The sequence below is a fragment of the Sus scrofa genome, chromosome 3, assembly GCF_054392235.1.
Source record: "Sus scrofa isolate SSC_HxYL_T2T_F1_AM1 chromosome 3, Sscrofa_HxYL_maternal_Yorkshire_Landrace_v2.0, whole genome shotgun sequence".
NCBI lineage: Eukaryota > Metazoa > Chordata > Mammalia > Artiodactyla > Suidae > Sus > Sus scrofa.
The window spans coordinates 24,315,796-24,333,877 of NC_139385.1; the positions used below are offsets into that span (position 1 = coordinate 24,315,796).

The 18,082-nt window shown below is 44.8% G+C and overlaps 1 long non-coding RNA gene across 1 annotated transcript in view; it reads left to right on the forward strand.

The window, feature by feature from the left end:
• Positions 1-223: 223 nt before the first annotated feature.
• LOC146404477 (uncharacterized) overlaps positions 224-18,082 on the forward strand; it is a 42,048-nt gene continuing 24,189 nt past the window's right edge. The window contains exons 1-3 of the long non-coding RNA XR_014840473.1: positions 224-804; positions 15,315-15,562; positions 15,774-15,817. This is a non-coding gene — a long non-coding RNA (uncharacterized LOC146404477). The remainder of the gene's footprint in view (positions 805-15,314; positions 15,563-15,773; positions 15,818-18,082) is intronic.

Sequence of the window (18,082 nt, forward strand, 5' to 3'; positions counted from 1 at the left end):
GCGGGGCGGGCGGGCAGAGGCCGAGCCGAACGCGGGGGCAGGGGGCGGGCCGGGGTCAGGGCAGAGGCTGCGGCCGCGCCTCCCCATTGGCTAGGACGCCTTGGGCTGCCCGGGCGCGCGGCGCGGGCGGGGCGGGCGGGGGCGGGGCCTGCTGGCGCGCGCCCGCCCCCACCCGCTGAGCCCGCGCCCCTCGCGCCCTCCCCGCCTCCCGCGCCGGCAGCCGGAGTTTTTAAAGTGGGCTGGCAGCCCCGCCAGCCCGACATTCTGGAGCGGCCCGCGGCACAGCTCCGGTGCGCGTCACCTCCAGCCCCAGGTTTCCTGAGGCGGCGGTACAATCCTCGGCAGTGTCCTGAGACTGTATGGTCATCTCAGCCTCCGCGCCCTCCCGGCCTCGGACTCTCCAACTCCCGTCGTTCGAGTCACTTCTTCTTTTTCTTTTTTTTCCGAAAACCCAGAAAAGTGACTCCTGACTCCTTTTCGAGAGAAAAGGGAACTTCAGTCCTCGTCTCGCTGCCCTCTTTTTGCGTTTGACAAGCCTCCTCCCACTTCTTTCCTGGACCCCGCCTCCCTGTGCAGGTTCCTCCCCGTCACCTTTCTCCACCCCCCTCCCCCGCACCTACCCTGCAGCCAGCAAACTTCCCCTGGCTGTGCGGGGAGCTCGGGACCTGCGAGCACTTAGGATCTTTAACACCTGCGAGGGCCACAGCGAAGGCAGCAGCTGCAGCCTCTACTGGTCCTGTAGCCCAGGTGGTCCGCGTCTCAAAGGGCCACAGCGACGATGACAGCTGACAAGGAAAAGAAAAGGTAAACGGGCGTCGGAGCTGGTGGGTGGGCAGTGAGGGGCTAGATGGCGGGGCTGCTCTGGACCCGCGGCGACCGAGAACGGCTGGGAGAGGAGTGCAGAGAGGTCTTTGAGGCCGAGGGATCGGTTTGGAAGGTTTGGCGGGGAAAGCAGGTGCCCTGTCTAGAGACCCCAGGCTGCGGCCTCGCGGTGAAGAGTTCTGTGGCCCGAAGGAGTGGGGAATATGCGCGTGCAAAGAGACCAGGAGGCTGATGGGGATGGCCCTAGAGTTCGGTGGTGCCCCCTGGCTACCTTCCGAAATTCACGCTCCCCCAAACCCACCCCCGCACCAAACTCCCAGTGCCAACCTGTTGAAATGTTTCTTGGTCGATTCGGCTTAGGTCAACTTTTGACTTTCTTAAGACCCGCAGACGGGGCAACATCCACTCCTCTCTTTTCTTTGGGACCCTTGGGGTCTTTCCAGTTGATCTCGGCCCGAACAGTGACCCCAAACTGGCCAGGGGTAGGTAGCGGAGCGCGACGCTGGACGCGCCCTTGCACCCCTACCCACTCCAGGGCTCCAGATCTCGCAGAAGCTTAGAGAAGCCCTTTTCTGAGCCCGCATCTTGACTCCGCGGGAGAGTGGGTAGTGGGCCGGGCTGCCCAGAGGAGGCAGTGTCTTGGTGTGCTGGGAGGGGATGGAGACACCTGGCGCTCCCCGCAGGACCCAATGATGTCTCTCTCCCAAGAGGACAGAGAACGGCAGCCACGATCTGCCCGCCTGCCCTCTCGAGCCTCTGGGCACTGGATGAGAGGCAACCCAGGCCAACTCTCACTGCCCTGCCGCCCTCTCCTGGCGAGGGGGAGAGCGCAAGGCATGGCGCACAGGCGTGAAAACTGCCTCACCTCCCAAAACCGTGCCCGGCTTGCCGCCTGGTCCTCCTCCCTTCCCAGCCTACACTCATCCTGCCCCAGCAGAATTGGATTTTTCAGCCCTGAGTTCGACGGAGGCTTGGCGGGGCTAGGGTGCGGGGAACGGGAATCCAACGCGCGGCGGGTTGAAGGACCTGAGCCTCTCTAGGTCAACGGCTGGGCGATCATGGGGTGGTGCGGGGATCCGGGGATCCGGCCTCGAAGGGCGGGGGTAACTGGACTGGAGCCTGGGAGCCCGAAGAGTTCATTGCTTGGGTTGATTTGCTCTTGTTCCGACTTCCACTGCGGGACCAGAGCCAGAAGCCGTGTATCCTCTAGTCGAAAGCGGCTGTTCCCACCTCGGGGCACCGATAAGAATTTGATAAAGGGGAGCGAATCGCGCCCGTTCTGGCGGAGCGCCCGGGCCCTTCACTCCGGATCGCTGGGGGGAGGGGATTGAGCCCAGCTTCGGGTTCGCGGCCGCAGCTCCCCCTTCCGCGTCATGGTGGCGCCCCCAGGCCTGAGAGATGGATGAGGGAGCCTGGCCCCGGCCGCTCTGGACCCTGAGACAGGAGCCGGCTGGCGGCCCCAGCGGCCTCCCCTTCGAGCAGCCCTGGAGTCCTGGGTCTTTGCAGGGCAGCGAAGCAAGGAAGAGACTAAGATTCCAACGCAGTTTGTAAAACCAATATTGCCTGCCAGTAACAATGACTGAACAATCAAAAAGCAAAGTTAGAGTCAGCTCCTCTGCGCGCGCGCTGGGCTCCGGAGCCACAGAGGGAACTTATTGTACATTTTACAACTGTGATGCCTATCGGTAAATGTTGCAATCTCAGAGGTGGAGCCTGATGGTTATCTTGACAGATGTGTGAAGTGTCAGCTTCTCCAGCGCGGCTCAGCGCCGGGTCCTGTGCTATTATGCATATTAATCGTCGCAAGAAACTTGGGAGCAGGGAAACATTATTTCGACACACTGTAGCGCCTCTTTCGTTAGAGACAGAGGAAACCAGAATCAGAGCAGGAAAAAAAAAATGGGTAATCAAACTCCGAATTATTCGCGAGAGTGGCAGGTTTAAGAATCACTGTGGGGGTTGCCTATGGACTGCCTAGGAGGCCAGAGCCAGCAGCCCCGCAGGTCGCTGTCTGTGGCTTGCCTTGATTTTTATGTCGCAAACTGCCGGGGCAAACAGTGTGTCTCTCGCCATCTAGAGCCCCATGAAAGATTGTCCAATTCCTGATGGGCCAATTGTTTTGAGATATATTTACTTTTCTAGTCTGGCTCCATTTGCTGGGGGCAGACTCCTTGCAGGACCATGGTGTAATTAAATATGTGAAACTAGTGCATTGAAAGTTGGTGTATCATGTCAGTGGTGGTCCTTCGCTTTGCCAGAGTACTTCACAAGTTCTGTGTGACACCTGCCATGGAGGCATTTATATTAGGACTCTTCGTATAGGTTCTTAGGATGTGATTCTTCTGGTTTCAGCAGAGCCATTTTTGCCCTGAAATTCAAGATACATGGAACATTTGCAACGTTCTTTCCATCAACAGCCTTTCAAGAAGTGGGCAGGATTATTTTGTTCCAGAACGTTCATGCGTCGATGGAGATGTTAATGTTTAATAATAAAGAGTTTGCTTGCTAAACATTGGCTGGGCCAGCTGGCCTGGATAGAAAGTTTCAATAAGTGCTTTTTAGTGGTGGCGGGCATTCCTAGTGGCATCACAGATGGCCAGAAGCTGAAGCTTGTTAAGACTGCTGTACCTTTCTGCACTCATCTGTCTGGAGGGAAGTGAAGATTTCATTAATTAAGGGTCTTGGTTCTGTGAAGAGCTAGAAAGTGTCTGGGTGACTTGCTTCCTAATAAAACAATTTCTGAGTCCCTTCCCTGAGGGGAGAAAAGAGTCTGAAAGTTCTTAGGGACCTGGAGCTCCGTAGAGTGGTTTGGGAAAGTAAATGAGATCTTTGGATAATCAGGGATCAAAGTCCATTCCCAAAGCCAGACCCAGCTTAGAGCACCTTTCTAGAAGGCTTCTATTGCTTAGCATAGAGCCTTTGGTGGAAGGATGATCAGAGATGCCTGGAGCAGAAATTTTGTATCTCTTCTTCCCCCTGCCAGCTGGATGAATGTAGTTCTTCCTCTGCTAAACTAAAATCAAAGTTCACCTTTTTTTTTTAGTTCTGAAGGCAAAAATATTGCTGGACAGTGTTTCTCCATCTAAGTAGATTTTCTATAACAATTCCTTCAGCATTTGATACCTGTTTCCAGTTATGTTACCAGGATGCAGGTGTAATAAGGAATTGATGTAACACACTATGGGTCCAGGTAAATAAACTTTAATTCATACAGCTTTGTGAAGTTCAAAAGAATGCTGTGCCTAGTTTTTTTCAGTGTTGCTGATGGGATGCTTACAGTTATTTTGTAAGAGACCATGAAAATCATCTAGTCAAATGTTTCTCTTTCTGCATGAGGAAATTGAGGCTCAGAGAGGTTAAGTGTTGTCTCTAATAATAAGAGTTAGTGAAGGTAAAAATCAGAACCCAGGTTCATTTAAACGAAGTGTGCATTTCCTTATTATTGACAAAATAGTATCCCCAGCCCTGAAATGCTGCTAGGTGGTTAGGATGATTTCCAAAGGATTTGAGTGCCCTCCCTTCACCCACTCCAAACCACTGAACCTTGTGGAAAAGAGATTTGCTTTTCTGGATTATTATTTTAAAAACTTTAGGCTGCAAAAAAGGAAGGAGGGTTGATGCCGGTCCCAGTGTGTATAAACTTTAGGAAGTATGAATTCATTGTTTTAGCATTCTCCCTTTATTTCATTTAGAAAAAATTTACTTATAGGTGCACCTCATTAAACAAAGCCAATGCAAGGACTGTTCCCCAGTGGTGCAGATTGCTTTGTGAAGTATAGAACTCCCTGTCAGCAGAGACATTCAGGCAGCTATTAGATTGGTTCCTATACTGAAGAAGTTGGCATTTTCACTAGGAGTGAGCCATGAGACCCCAACTGTTTAATTCACTTTAAATGTAAATCAGTCAGTCTGTCCTGTCCCTCTGTCTGTCTCTGTCTCTCTGTCTCTCTGTGTGTGTGTGTGTGTGTGTGTAGGAGAGAATCCTCAACTTTCTAGGCATTTCTTAGTGCTCCAGGATTTTTAGCCCAGTACATTTGAAAATATTTGCTCTTATTAATTATCTCAAGATTCAGGCGTTCCACTTCTCAGGAAATCTTTTCAGTAGTATTCGCTTTTGGGGGGTATTTTCCTCAGTTCTCTCCCATGCCAATAGGAATTTTCCTTTTTATTTTAACCTAGTGTAATCTTCCCTTTCGCTTCTGGTATGACCATCACTGAGAGTTCATAACAGGTAGGACTTTTGCCCACACTGTAAAGTTAGCAGTGTTTGATTGCAAGGTCCCCAGTACCCTTTACCCCCCTCTTCCCCAGTACCAATGTCTACTCTCATGATGAAAACCAGCTCTGCTATTCACACCATGCTATAAACCAATAAGACAACAAATGCGTATTGAATGCCTGCTCCCTCTCTGGATAAGATGCTGGAGAGGCACTAAGGAATAAGGGATGTGGTCCTTGTCTTCAAGTTGCTAGTTTGATCGAGGGAGTGGGGAGGACACTTGAGGAAGCATAACTAAAAATATGGGTAGCGGGCAGCTTACCTGTGACTTTTCTGTTGAGAACAAATCTTTTGAAGCTAAAGAGAAGACGTTCTTAATGGCATTGTAGGCAGTAACCACACACACAAGCAAACACAAGTATTGGAAAGTACTATGTGTGTTTAGGAGAATGGATTCTTAGTTTTCCCTGGAGTCACACAGGGTAGGCCCTGATCACTAGCCTGAAGACTGGCTCTGAGGGAAGGTCATATGGGGAGTAGTCAGGGTAATGAGAGTAGTGGAAAGTGGAGGGTTCGAGAGTATGCCCTGTCATGTTCTTCTGCACTACAGACAGAAAGGCCCCCGAGGTTGAATGTTTGCTGTTCTTTGCACATTGCTTTGGGTGAGGGGCGTGGAGGGAGGCGTCTAGTAGGGTCTCGAAGTGATAGGGACAGAGATTCAGGTCCCACCTAGGATAATAGTGGAGGGGAGGCAGCTGTGATTCCAGGAAGACCAAGAAGGGAGAGGAAGCATCATAACCTGGGCTTTGTGAATGGGCTTCCGAGGGCTATGAGCTTCTGAAATTGGCTCATAATGTGGTATTAGGCATGAAGGCATTTCTTCCCCCAGAGGAAGTCTGTTTAGCTCTAATGGCCTTTCAAAAGGTCTGGGATCTGAAAAAGGCCAGCCCTTGCTCTTGGAGGTCTGATTCGGTGACTGCCTTACCTTCCAGTATCTTACTCTTCCAGCCTTAGAGAGGTCCTGTATTTCACTGCCAAGGTCTCTCCCGGTCGTGGAGATGGGGATGGAGGTTGGCATGTGCATCTGGTAAAAATTCTGTGGTGTAGCTTACCTGTACCCACCTGTCGGTCCACCCACATGTCTGCCCTCAGTAATGGGGGAAAGGGGAGCTGAGCTCCCTGCGCAGGCTTAGGTCTGGTGTGGTGTAGTTACTACTTCTTAAAATGGCCATGAAGTGTTATCCTCAACTTTTGCATCATCCTGAACCAGTTATTGTTGGTTCTCTTAGGCATTAGGAATGTGTGTGTCTTTAATGGACGTTTTATCTGCTGTAGGACAAAACAAAAAACTCCAACACTTAATCTTATTTGTGTAGGCACCGTCCTCAGAACTTTCCATGGGTGAACTCTTTTGAATCTTCATGACAACCTGTGAGATAAACACTGTTAATGTCATCCCCATTTCACTGATGGAAAAGCTGAGGCATAGAAAGGTGAACTGCCAGAGGTCAAATAGGTAGTATGGGCGGGGCTGGGATTGGAATGGGGCAAAGTGTCTCCAGCTCCCTGTAGTCTTACCAGTGATCTACGCTGCCTTACCTTACCCAAGATTATCTATAAAGCATCTAATACCATGCCTGACCCATGGTAAGTACTTTAGAAATAATCACTACTTTTGTTGTTGTATTAGCGATTATTATAAGTGCTTTTCTGTCTTGTGGCTCTTCGCTTATGTTGAACCTAACACACAGACAAGGCTTGAAGATCTGAAGGGTGACTTAGAAGCCCTGGAACTCTTTATTTTTCATGGATTTTCCTCTGCTCTGACAAGAGATGGTGCTCTGCTGCTCCCAAGAAGTTCAAAGCTTTCCACCTTCCACTCTTAACAGGTGGCAAGACTTCAATTATCACTCTAACCTTTGGACTCCATTGTGCAGAATAACCTGTTAGAAGCTCTTCCTCTGTGGCTTCTGAAGATCCATCTCCATGTCAAGATGCACAAGACTTCCTCTGGCTCTTTTGATCTTTTGAAATTCCAAGCACAGGAAGGAAAGAATGGATGGGGGAATAAAGAATAGCTATGACTGTTGCAATAATAATATGCTGCATTTTTATAGAGCCCTTTCTCTGGTGAGCCCCAAGCTTTCACAGTCATCATACCATTGGCCTCTGCACTGTGAACCTAGAAGGGCTTCTTGAGTTTTCCCAGTGCTGTAAAACACAATTGCGTGAACATATTATAATAGGGGGAGAAACAAGCTATCTTGGCAGTTGCATTTCACCCTAGGTATGGTGGCCATGCATGCCATGCCACTCACAGCATCTGTGCTTTTAAAGTGGAGGTTGAGGAGGTCCCATTGTGGCTCCATGGGCTAAGAATCTGACTAGTATCTATGAGGATGCAGGTTTGATCCCTGGCCTTGCTCAGTGGGTTAAGGATCTAGCATTGCTGTGAGCTGCAGCGTAGGTTGCAGATGTGACTCAGATCTGGTGTTGCTGTGGCTGTGGCATAGCCTGGCAACTGCAGCTCCAATTTGACCCCTAGCCTGGGAATTTCCATATGACAAAGGTGCCGCCCTAAAAGAAAAATAAAGTGGAGGTCGAGTGCAGTTTATCACCAAGGGTCTGGTCCCACTCTTGAAGCCACAGAACTGATCTGCAAGTGTGAAGCCAAGAAGAATAACAGGGCCATGGGAACTCTCCGGAGCTAAGGGCACAGGTGTGGAATGGACCAGAATGTTATCTACTTCTAAGTGGCCCTGTTTTTTCCGAAGTCCTCAAGAATATTGGTTTGCCTGACTGCCTTTAGCTGTTCCCAGGAACCACTTGTATGTCAGCACGACTCTCATTATATGGCGTGACCATCATAATCTTTTCGTGTTCCCTCCCAGAAGGCACATTTCTTCCCCTTCACCTGGAAAAATTCTTCAGTTTTAGTTATAGGTAACTTCTAAGAGAGATAATGACTCAGGGAAGCAGTTCTTTGTCTTATGTGGACAGATATTTCGGAAAGAGTGCCTTGTCAGTAAGGAAAATGACCCCATTAAAAAATATATATTGACTTGTCATGCCCCTGTCTGGCATTTTCCCAATTTTGCAAAGCCAAGGAAATAGATTATTAGAAATCTCTTCTTATATTCCTCCAGTGACTTCCTGCATCCCATCTCCACGGCACCCTCCAATGAAAAATATCAAACCTGAAAGGTTAGTGCAAGGAATCATAACAGATTTGATTTTATTGGGGGTGAGGTTGTGTAATAAAACATATAGGTGGGAAATGACTCCACTTTCCACACTCCTGATTGTGATGCTAGACGTTAACTAATCCCCACTGTGGTGTTAGCTGCCAACAAATGCTGGAGGTACTGCCGATATGATAGTCTTTTTGGAGGTTCATCACTCTGTAACAGCCTCATTGACTCGTTTGGGGGAGATTGTAACATTATTGCATGTGAAATCTTAGTGAAAAAGTTCCCCTTTCCACCAGTCTTGACCTAAAACCAAGGTGACTTTTTTTTTTGGTATAATGATCATAGCAATCTAATTTCACAGGATTTCTATCCCATAGCCCAAGCATACCCCCCCCACCCCAAAAACTCTCTCCTCTGGAGACCATAAGTTTTTCAATGTCTGTGAGTCAGCATCTGTTCTGCAAAGAAGTTCCGTCTGTCCATTTTTCAGATTCCACATGTCAGTGAAAGCATTTGTCATCGGTGTCTCATTGTATGGCTGACTTCACTTAGAATGATAATTTCTAGGTCCATCCATGTTGCTAAAAATGCCGGTATTTCACTCCTTTTAATGGCTGAGTAATGTTACATTGTGTATATGGACCACATCTTCTTGATCCACTCCTCTGTCAATGGACATTTAGGTTGTTTCCATGTTTTGGCTATTGTAAATAGTGTTGCAATGAACATCGGAGTACATGTGTTTTTGAGAGTCATGGTTTTCTCTGGATAGATGCCCAGGAGTGGGATTGCTGGATCAAATGGGAGTTCTATGTTTAGTTTTCTGAGGAATCTCCAAACTGCTTTCCACAGTGGTTGCACCAATGTGTAATCCCACCAACCATGTACTAGGGTTCCTTTTTCTCCATAGCCTCTCCAGCACTTCTTGTTTGTAGACTTTTTGATGCTGGCCATTCTGGCTGATGTAAGGTGGTACCTCAGAGTGGTTTTGATTTGCATCTCTCCAATAATGAGTGACATTGAACATCTTTTCATGTGTTTCTTGGCCATCTGTATGTCTTCTTTGGAGAACTGTCTGTTTAGACCTTCTGCCCATTTTTGGATGGGGTTGTTTGATTTTTTGGTATTGAGCCGCAGAAGTTGCTTATAAATTTTGGAGATGAATCCCTTGTCAGTTGATTCACTTGCAAAGATTTTCTCCCATTCTGTGGATTGTCTTTTTGTGTTGTTTAGGGTTTCCTTTGCTGTGCAGAAACTTTTACGTTTGATTAGGTCCCATTTGTTTATTTTTCTTTTTATTGTCAATACTCTGATAGGTGGATCTGGGAAGATGTTGCTGTCATTTATGTCAGAGAGTGTTTGGCCTTAGTTTCCTCTAAGAGTCTTATAGTGTCTGACCTTATATCTGGGTCTTTAACCCATTTTGAGTTTTATTTTTGTGTATGGTGTTAGGGAGTGTTCCAATTCATTTGTTTCCATGCGGCTGTCCCGTTTTCCCAGAACCACTTATTGAACAAGCTGTCCTTTCTCCACTGTATATTCTTGCCTCCTTTGTCATAGATGAGTTGGCTGTAGGTGCGTGGGTTGAATTCTGGCCATTCTATCCTGTGCCACTGATGTATATTTCCATCTTTGTACCAGTACCATATGGTTTTGATGATTATTGCTTTGTAGTGTAGTCTGAAGTTGGGGAGCCTGATTCCTCCAGCTCCATTTCTCTTTTTCAGGATGTCTTTAGCTAGTCTGGGTCTTTTGTGCTTCCACACAAACTTTAAAATATTTTGTTCGAGTTCTGTGAACAATGTCCTTGGTAATTGGATAGGGATTGCATTGAATCTGTAGATTGCCTTAGGTAGTATAGTCATTTTGATAACATAACTCTTCCAATCCAAGAGCATGAGCATGAGAATCTTTCCATCTGTTTGTGTCACCTTTGAATTCTTTCATCAGTGTCTTATAGTTTTCAGAGTACAGGTATTTTGTCTCTTTAGGTACTTGACTCCTAGGTATTTTATTCTTTTGGATGTGATGGTAAACGAGATTGCTTCCCTAATTTCTCCTTCTGATCTTTCATTGTTAGTGTATAGAAATGCTGTCAATTTCTGTGTATTAATTTTGTATCCTGTGACTTTGCCAAATTCATGGATGAGCTCTAACAGTTTTCTGGTCGAGTTTTTAGGATGCTCTAGGTATAGTATCATGTCATCTGCAAATAGGGATGGTTTTACTTCTTCCTTTCCAAGTTGGATTCCTTTTATTAATTTTACTTCTCTGATTGCAGTGGCTAGGACTTCCAGAACTATATTGAAGAGTAGTGGTGAGAGCAGACATCCTTGTCTTGTTCCTGATCTCAGTGGGAATTCTTTCAGCTTTTCACCATTGAGAATGATGTTCACTGTGGTTTTGTCATATGTGGCCCTTATTATGTTGAGGTAGGTTCCCTCTATGCCCACTTTCTGAAGGGTTTTTATCAGAATGGGTGTTGGAATTTGTCAAAGGCTTTTTCTGTGTCTATTGAGAGGATCATATAGTTTTTATTCTTCAGATTGTTAATGTGGTGTATCACACTGATGGATTTGTGGCTATTGAAGAACCCTTGCATCCCTGAGATAAATCCCACTTGATCATGATGCACAATCCTTTTAATGTATTGTTCGATCCGGTTTGCTGGTATTTCATGGATGATTTTTTCATCAATATTCGTCAGTGAAATGGATGTATAGTTTTCTTTTTTTGTGGTATCTTTGTCTGGTTTTGGTGTCAGGGTGATGGTGGCCTCATAGAATGAGTTTGGGGGCATCACTTCCTCTGCAATTTTTTGAAATAGTTTCAGAAAGAGGGGTGTTAGCTCTTCTCTAAATGTGTGATAGAATTCGCCTGTGAAGCCATCTGGTCCTGGACTTTTGTTTGTTGGAAATTCTTTAATCACAGTTCCAATTTTGGTTCTTGTGATGGGTATATTCATCTTTTCTATTTCCTCTTGGTTTAGTCTTGGAAGATTGTACTTTTCTAAGAATGTGTCCATTTCTTCTAGCTTTTCCATTTTATTGGCCTATAGTTGCATATAGTCCCTTATGATCCTTTGTATTTCTGTGATGTCCGTTGTTACTTCTCCTTTTTCATTTCTAATTTTATTGATATGAGTCCTCTCTCTTTTTTGCCTGATAAGTCTGGCTAGGGGTTTATCCATTTTGTTGATCTTTTCAAAGAACCAGCTTTTCATTTCATTGGTCTTTTCTATGTTCTTCTTGGTTTCTATTTCATTGATTTCTGCTCTGATCTTTATGATATCTTTCATTCTACTAACTTTAGGCCTTGTCTGCTCTTTTCTCTCAAGCTGCTTTAGATGCAAATTAGGTCTGTTTATTTGAGATTTTTCCTGTTTCCTGAGGTGGTCTTGTATTGCTATAAACATTTCCTCTTAGAACAGCTTTTGCTGCATCCCTTATGTTTTGGAGTGTCGTATCTTCATTGTCATTTGCTTCTAGGTATTTTTATTTTATTTATTTTATTTTATTATTATTTTTTTTTTTGTCTTTTTGCCATTTCTTGGGCCGCTCCTGCGGCATATGGGAGGTTCCCAGGCTAGGGGTCTAATCGGAGCTGTAGCCGCCAGCCTACGCCAGAGCCACAGCAACGCGGGATCCAAGCCGCGTCTGCAACCTACACCACAGCTCACGGCAACGCCGGATCGTTAACCCACTGAGCAAGGGCAGGGACCGAACCCGCAACCTCATGGTTCCTAGTCGGATTCGTTAACCACTGCGCCACGACGGGAACTCCCGTTTTTTTTTTTTTTTTCCCTAGGTATTTTTAAATTTCCTCTTTGATTTCTTCAGTGATCCATTGGTTGTTTAGTAGCATGCTGTTTTGTCTCCACGTGTTTGTGTTTTTTGCAGATTTTTTTCTCGTTGTTGATTTTGAGTTGTATAGCATTGTGGTCAGAAAAGATGCTTGATATGATTTCAAGTTTCTTAATGTTACCGAAGTTGGATTTATAGACCTGGATATTAGAGACTGTTCCATGTGCACTTGAGAAGAATGTGTATTCTGTTGCTTTTGGATGGAATGTCCTATAAATATCTATTAAGTCCATCTGGTTTAATGCATCATTCAGGGCCTGTGTTTACTTATTGATTTTCTGTCTGGTTGATCTGTCCATTGCTTTAAGTGGCCCACTCTGATTGTGTTACTGTCGATTTGTCCTTTTAAGTTTGTTAGCAGTTGCCTTATATATTGTGGTGAACCTATGTTGAGTGTGTAGATATTTAAAATTGTTATATCATCTACTTGGATTGATCCTTTGATAATTAGGTGATGACCTTCTTTGTCCCTTAAAATATTCTTCATTTTAAAGTGTATTGTGTCTGATATGAGTATTGCTACTCCAGCTTTCTTTGGATCCCTGTTTGCATGAAGTATGTTCTTCCATCCTCTCACTTTCCATTTGTACGTGTCCCTAGAAGTGAAGTGGGTCTCTTGAAGACAGCATATGTACGGGTCTTGTTTTGGTATTCATTCAGCCAGTCTATGTCTTTTGGTTGGGGTGTTTAGTCCATTATCATTTAAGGTAATTATTGATATGTATGTTCTTATTGTCCTTTTATTAATTGCTTTGGATTTGTTTTTGTTAATCTTTTTTCTTCCCTTCTTCTCTCGTTCTCTCCTCTTCTGGTTTGATGACTATCTTTAGTGTTGTATTTGAGTTGATTTTTCTTCGTTTGTGTATTCATTGTAGATTTTTGGTTTGCAGGTATTCTGAAGTTTTGATATGAGTCTATATGTATATGAGATTGTTTTAAGTTGTTGTTCTCTTAATTGCAAGTACATCTCCAGTATCCTGCATTTGCACCTTCCTCTTATGATTTCTTTTTTTTTTTTTTTGTCTTTTGTCTTTTTGTTATTGTTGTTGTTGTTGTTGCTATTTCTTGGGCCGCTCCCGCGGCATATGGGAGGTTCCCAGGCTAGGGGTTGAATCGGAGCTGTAGCCACCAGCCCGCGCCAGAGCCACAGCAACGCGGGATCCGAGCCGCGTCTGCAACCTACACCACAGCTCACGGCAACGCCGGATCGTTAACCCACTGAGCAAGGCCAGGGATCGAACCCGCAACCTCATGGTTCCTAGTCGGATTCGTTAACCACTGCGCCACGACGGGAACTCCTCCTCTTATGATTTCTGATTTTGGTGGTATAATTGTGCTTGGATGATTTTGTATCTTTACTGTACATATACCTTTACTGGTGAGCCTTGTCATTTGAGGTATTTGTGTTTCCTGTTGCTGTCTTGTCTTTTCTGCCTATAGAAGTTCCTTTAGTATTTGTTGTAAGGCTGGTTTAGAGTTGCTGAATTCTCTTAGCTTTTGCTTATCTGTGAAGTTTTTGATGTCTTCTTCAAATCTGAAGGAGAGGTCTTGCCCCTTTGTTCCAATCCAGGAACCCTTGTGAAGGCAACCAATCGTGGACCTCACTCTCCTGCAAGTCCCAGAGCAGGCTGGACAAATGTGGGACTTCCTAGGAGTTTACAGATGGAGGGACAGAAGCCAAGGAGAGGCCACAGAGCTGGCTTTGCCCCCACCATCCCTTGCCTGGACCCCCTTCCACCCGAGCAGCTTGGCCCAGGGCAACCCTTGCCCTCCCAGACTGCACACATCCTGTTTTAAGGATGCACAGCTTAAAACACGGTCGTGTGAGGTGAATGTGATAACCACTGCACTCCGGAAACCCTGCCCACATTAACAAAAGAAAAGTCAAAAACCATATGATCATCTCAATAGATGCAGAAAAAGCATTTGACAAAGCGCAACATCCAGTCATGTTCAAAACTCTCGCCAAAGTGGGTATAGAGGGAACATTCCTGAACATAAGCAAAGCCATTTATGACAAACCCACAGCAAATATAATACTCAATGGAGAAAAACTGAAAGCCTTCTCACTCATCTGGAACAAGAGAGGGATGCCCACTCTCGCTACTGCTCTGTAACATAGTTTTGGAAGTCCTAGCCACAGCAATGAGACAAACAACAGACATAAAAGCCATCCAAAGAGGAAAAGAAGAGAGAAAAGTGTATGCAGACGACGTGATACTACACATAGAAAACCCTAAGGACTCAACCCAAAAACTACTTGAACTGATTAATAAATTCAGCAAAGTAGCAGGATATAAGATTAACATTCAGAAATCATTCAGAAGACATAAAAGCCATCCAAAGAGGAAAAGAAGAGAGAAAAGTGTATGCAGACGACGTGATACTACACATAGAAAACCCTAAGGACTCAACCCAAAAACTACTTGAGCTGATTAATAAATTCAGCAAAGTAGCAGGATATAAGATTAACATTCAGAAATCAGTTGCATTTCTGTATACCAACAATGAAATATTAGAAAAGGAATACAAAAGTACAATACCTTTTAGAATTGCACCTCAAAAAATCAAATACCTCGGAATACACCTGACCAAGGAGGTAAAGGACTAATATGCCGAGAACTATAAAACTTTAATCAAACAAATTAAAGAAGATGTAAAGAAATGGAGGGATATTCTATGTTCATGTATTGGAAAATCCAATATTGTAAAAATGGCCGTACTTCCCAAAGCAATCTACAGATTCAATGCAATCCCTATCAAATGACCCATGACATTTTTCACAGAACTAGAACCAACAATCCAAAAATTTACGTGGAACCACAAAAGAAAGTCTATTCAGCAAGCATTGCTGGGAAACCAGGACAGCTGCATGCAAATCAGTGAAATTAGAACACACCCTCACACCATGTACAAAAATAAACTCAAAATGGCTGAAAGACTTAAATAGAGACAAAAAAAAAAAAAAAAAGGATTTCCTGTTGTGGCGCAGTGGTTAACAAATCCGACTAGGAACCATGAGGTTTCGGGTTTGATCCTTGGCCTTGCTCAGTGGGTTAACGATCCGGTGTTGCCATGAGCTGTGGTGAAGGTTGTAGACATGGCTTGGATCCTGCATTGCTGTGGCTCTGGTGTAGGCTGACTCTTACTGTCGTGGATTTTACCTGAAGTCCTCTATTCCCCCCAAAATGCATTTTTTCTTCATTTTCCTCCGGGCAGGGAGAGTCTCCATAACAGCTCTGCACGATGGGAGGACCCCAAGACAGCAGCCCAAGGAGGACAGGCATTCTCGTGAGACAGCCGGAATCCAGGTCTTCAGCTCCTCTGTGGTGCCGCAGGGGCTCCTGGGAGTCCGCCATCTTGTGGACAGTGAAGGGCCAGCCGTCTGCTCTCTACTGGATCTGAAGACATCCCTGGGAGCAGAGCGGATGTTGGTAGCAGATTCCAGTATGGGAAGCTCAGAGAAGGTAAGCAGGGTGTCGGGGAGCCCCTGCCTGGGGTCCTCTGCAGCCGCCGTGTCGCTGGGGACTCGGTGTCCGTCCCTTGGTGTGGTGCTTGGAGCCGAGGGTGGTGGTGGACACCTGTGGTGGGGAGGACGGTCATGCCCAGGTGGGGCCAGGGGCCAAGTGGCTGCTGGGGTCACACTCACACAACTCACAGTCACTTCTAATTTTTCAGTTTCCAGATGGCAGATTATGGGATTTTTTTCCGCCTTCAAAATTGTGAGTTGACTTCCATTTTAAAAATTCCCTTACCTGTATCTATATTTATATCCATACATGTATCTATCTGTATCTTACTGGTTCTGTTTATATTGTGTATATGCAGTAGCTGTCAGAGACTTTTTCTTTATATTGCAGAAACTTTTTATTTATTTATTTATTTTTAAAGATTTTTTAATATATAAGAAAATCATCTTAAACATTTCCCCCCATCTTCCCATATGGATAACTGCAGTAATTAGAAAGAATTTGGGGGAGATTGTAACATTATTGCATGTGAAATCTTAGTGAAAAAGTTCCCCTTTCCACCAGTCTTGACCTAAAACCAAGGTGACTTTTTTTTTTGGTATAATGATCATAGCAATCTAATTTCACAGGATTTCTATCCCATAGCCCAAGCATACCCCCCCCACCCCAAAAACTCTCTCCTCTGGAGACCATAAGTTTTTCAATGTCTGTGAGTCAGCATCTGTTCTGCAAAGAAGTTCCGTCTGTCCATTTTTCAGATTCCACATGTCAGTGAAAGCATTTGTCATCGGTGTCTCATTGTATGGCTGACTTCACTTAGAATGATAATTTCTAGGTCCATCCATGTTGCTAAAAATGCCGGTATTTCACTCCTTTTAATGGCTGAGTAATGTTACATTGTGTATATGGACCACATCTTCTTGATCCACTCCTCTGTCAATGGACATTTAGGTTGTTTCCATGTTTTGGCTATTGTAAATAGTGTTGCAATGAACATCGGAGTACATGTGTTTTTGAGAGTCATGGTTTTCTCTGGATAGATGCCCAGGAGTGGGATTGCTGGATCAAATGGGAGTTCTATGTTTAGTTTTCTGAGGAATCTCCAAACTGCTTTCCACAGTGGTTGCACCAATGTGTAATCCCACCAACCATGTACTAGGGTTCCTTTTTCTCCATAGCCTCTCCAGCACTTCTTGTTTGTAGACTTTTTGATGCTGGCCATTCTGGCTGATGTAAGGTGGTACCTCAGAGTGGTTTTGATTTGCATCTCTCCAATAATGAGTGACGTTGAACATCTTTTCATGTGTTTCTTGGCCATCTGTATGTCTTCTTTGGAGAACTGTCTGTTTAGACCTTCTGCCCATTTTTGGATGGGGTTGTTTGATTTTTTGGTATTGAGCCGCAGAAGTTGCTTATAAATTTTGGAGCTGAATCCCTTGTCAGTTGATTCACTTGCAAAGATTTTCTCCCATTCTGTGGATTGTCTTTTTGTGTTGTTTAGGGTTTCCTTTGCTGTGCAGAAACTTTTACGTTTGATTAGGTCCCATTTGTTTATTTTTCTTTTTATTGTCAATACTCTGATAGGTGGATCTGGGAAGATGTTGCTGTCATTTATGTCAGAGAGTGTTTGGCCTTAGTTTCCTCTAAGAGTCTTATAGTGTCTGACCTTATATCTGGGTCTTTAACCCATTTTGAGTTTTATTTTTGTGTATGGTGTTAGGGAGTGTTCCAATTCATTTGTTTCCATGCGGCTGTCCCGTTTTCCCAGAACCACTTATTGAACAAGCTGTCCTTTCTCCACTGTATATTCTTGCCTCCTTTGTCATAGATGAGTTGGCTGTAGGTGCGTGGGTTGAATTCTGGCCTTTCTATCCTGTGCCACTGATGTATATTTCCATCTTTGTTCCAGTACCATATGGTTTTGATGATTATTGCTTTGTAGTGTAGTCTGAAGTTGGGGAGCCTGATTCCTCCAGCTCCATTTCTCTTTTTCAGGATGTCTTTAGCTAGTCTGGGTCTTTTGTGCTTCCACACAAACTTTAAAATATTTTGTTCGAGTTCTGTGAACAATGTCCTTGGTAATTGGATAGGGATTGCATTGAATCTGTAGATTGCCTTAGGTAGTACAGTCATTTTGACAATATCGATTCTTTCAATCCAAGAGCATGGTATGTCTTTCCATCTATTTGTGTGTCATCTTTGATTTCTTTCATCGGTGGCTTATAGTTTTCAGAGTACAGGATTTTTGTCTCTTTAGGTACTTGACTCCTAGGTATTTTATTCTTTTGGATGTGATGGTAAACGAGATTGCTTCCCTAATTTCTCCTTCTGATCTTTCATTGTTAGTGTATAGAAATGCTGTCAATTTCTGTGTATTAATTTTGTATCCTGTGACTTTGCCAAATTCATGGATGAGCTCTAACAGTTTTCTGGTCGAGTTTTTAGGATGCTCTAGGTATAGTATCATGTCATCTGCAAATAGGGATGGTTTTACTTCTTCCTTTCCAAGTTGGATTC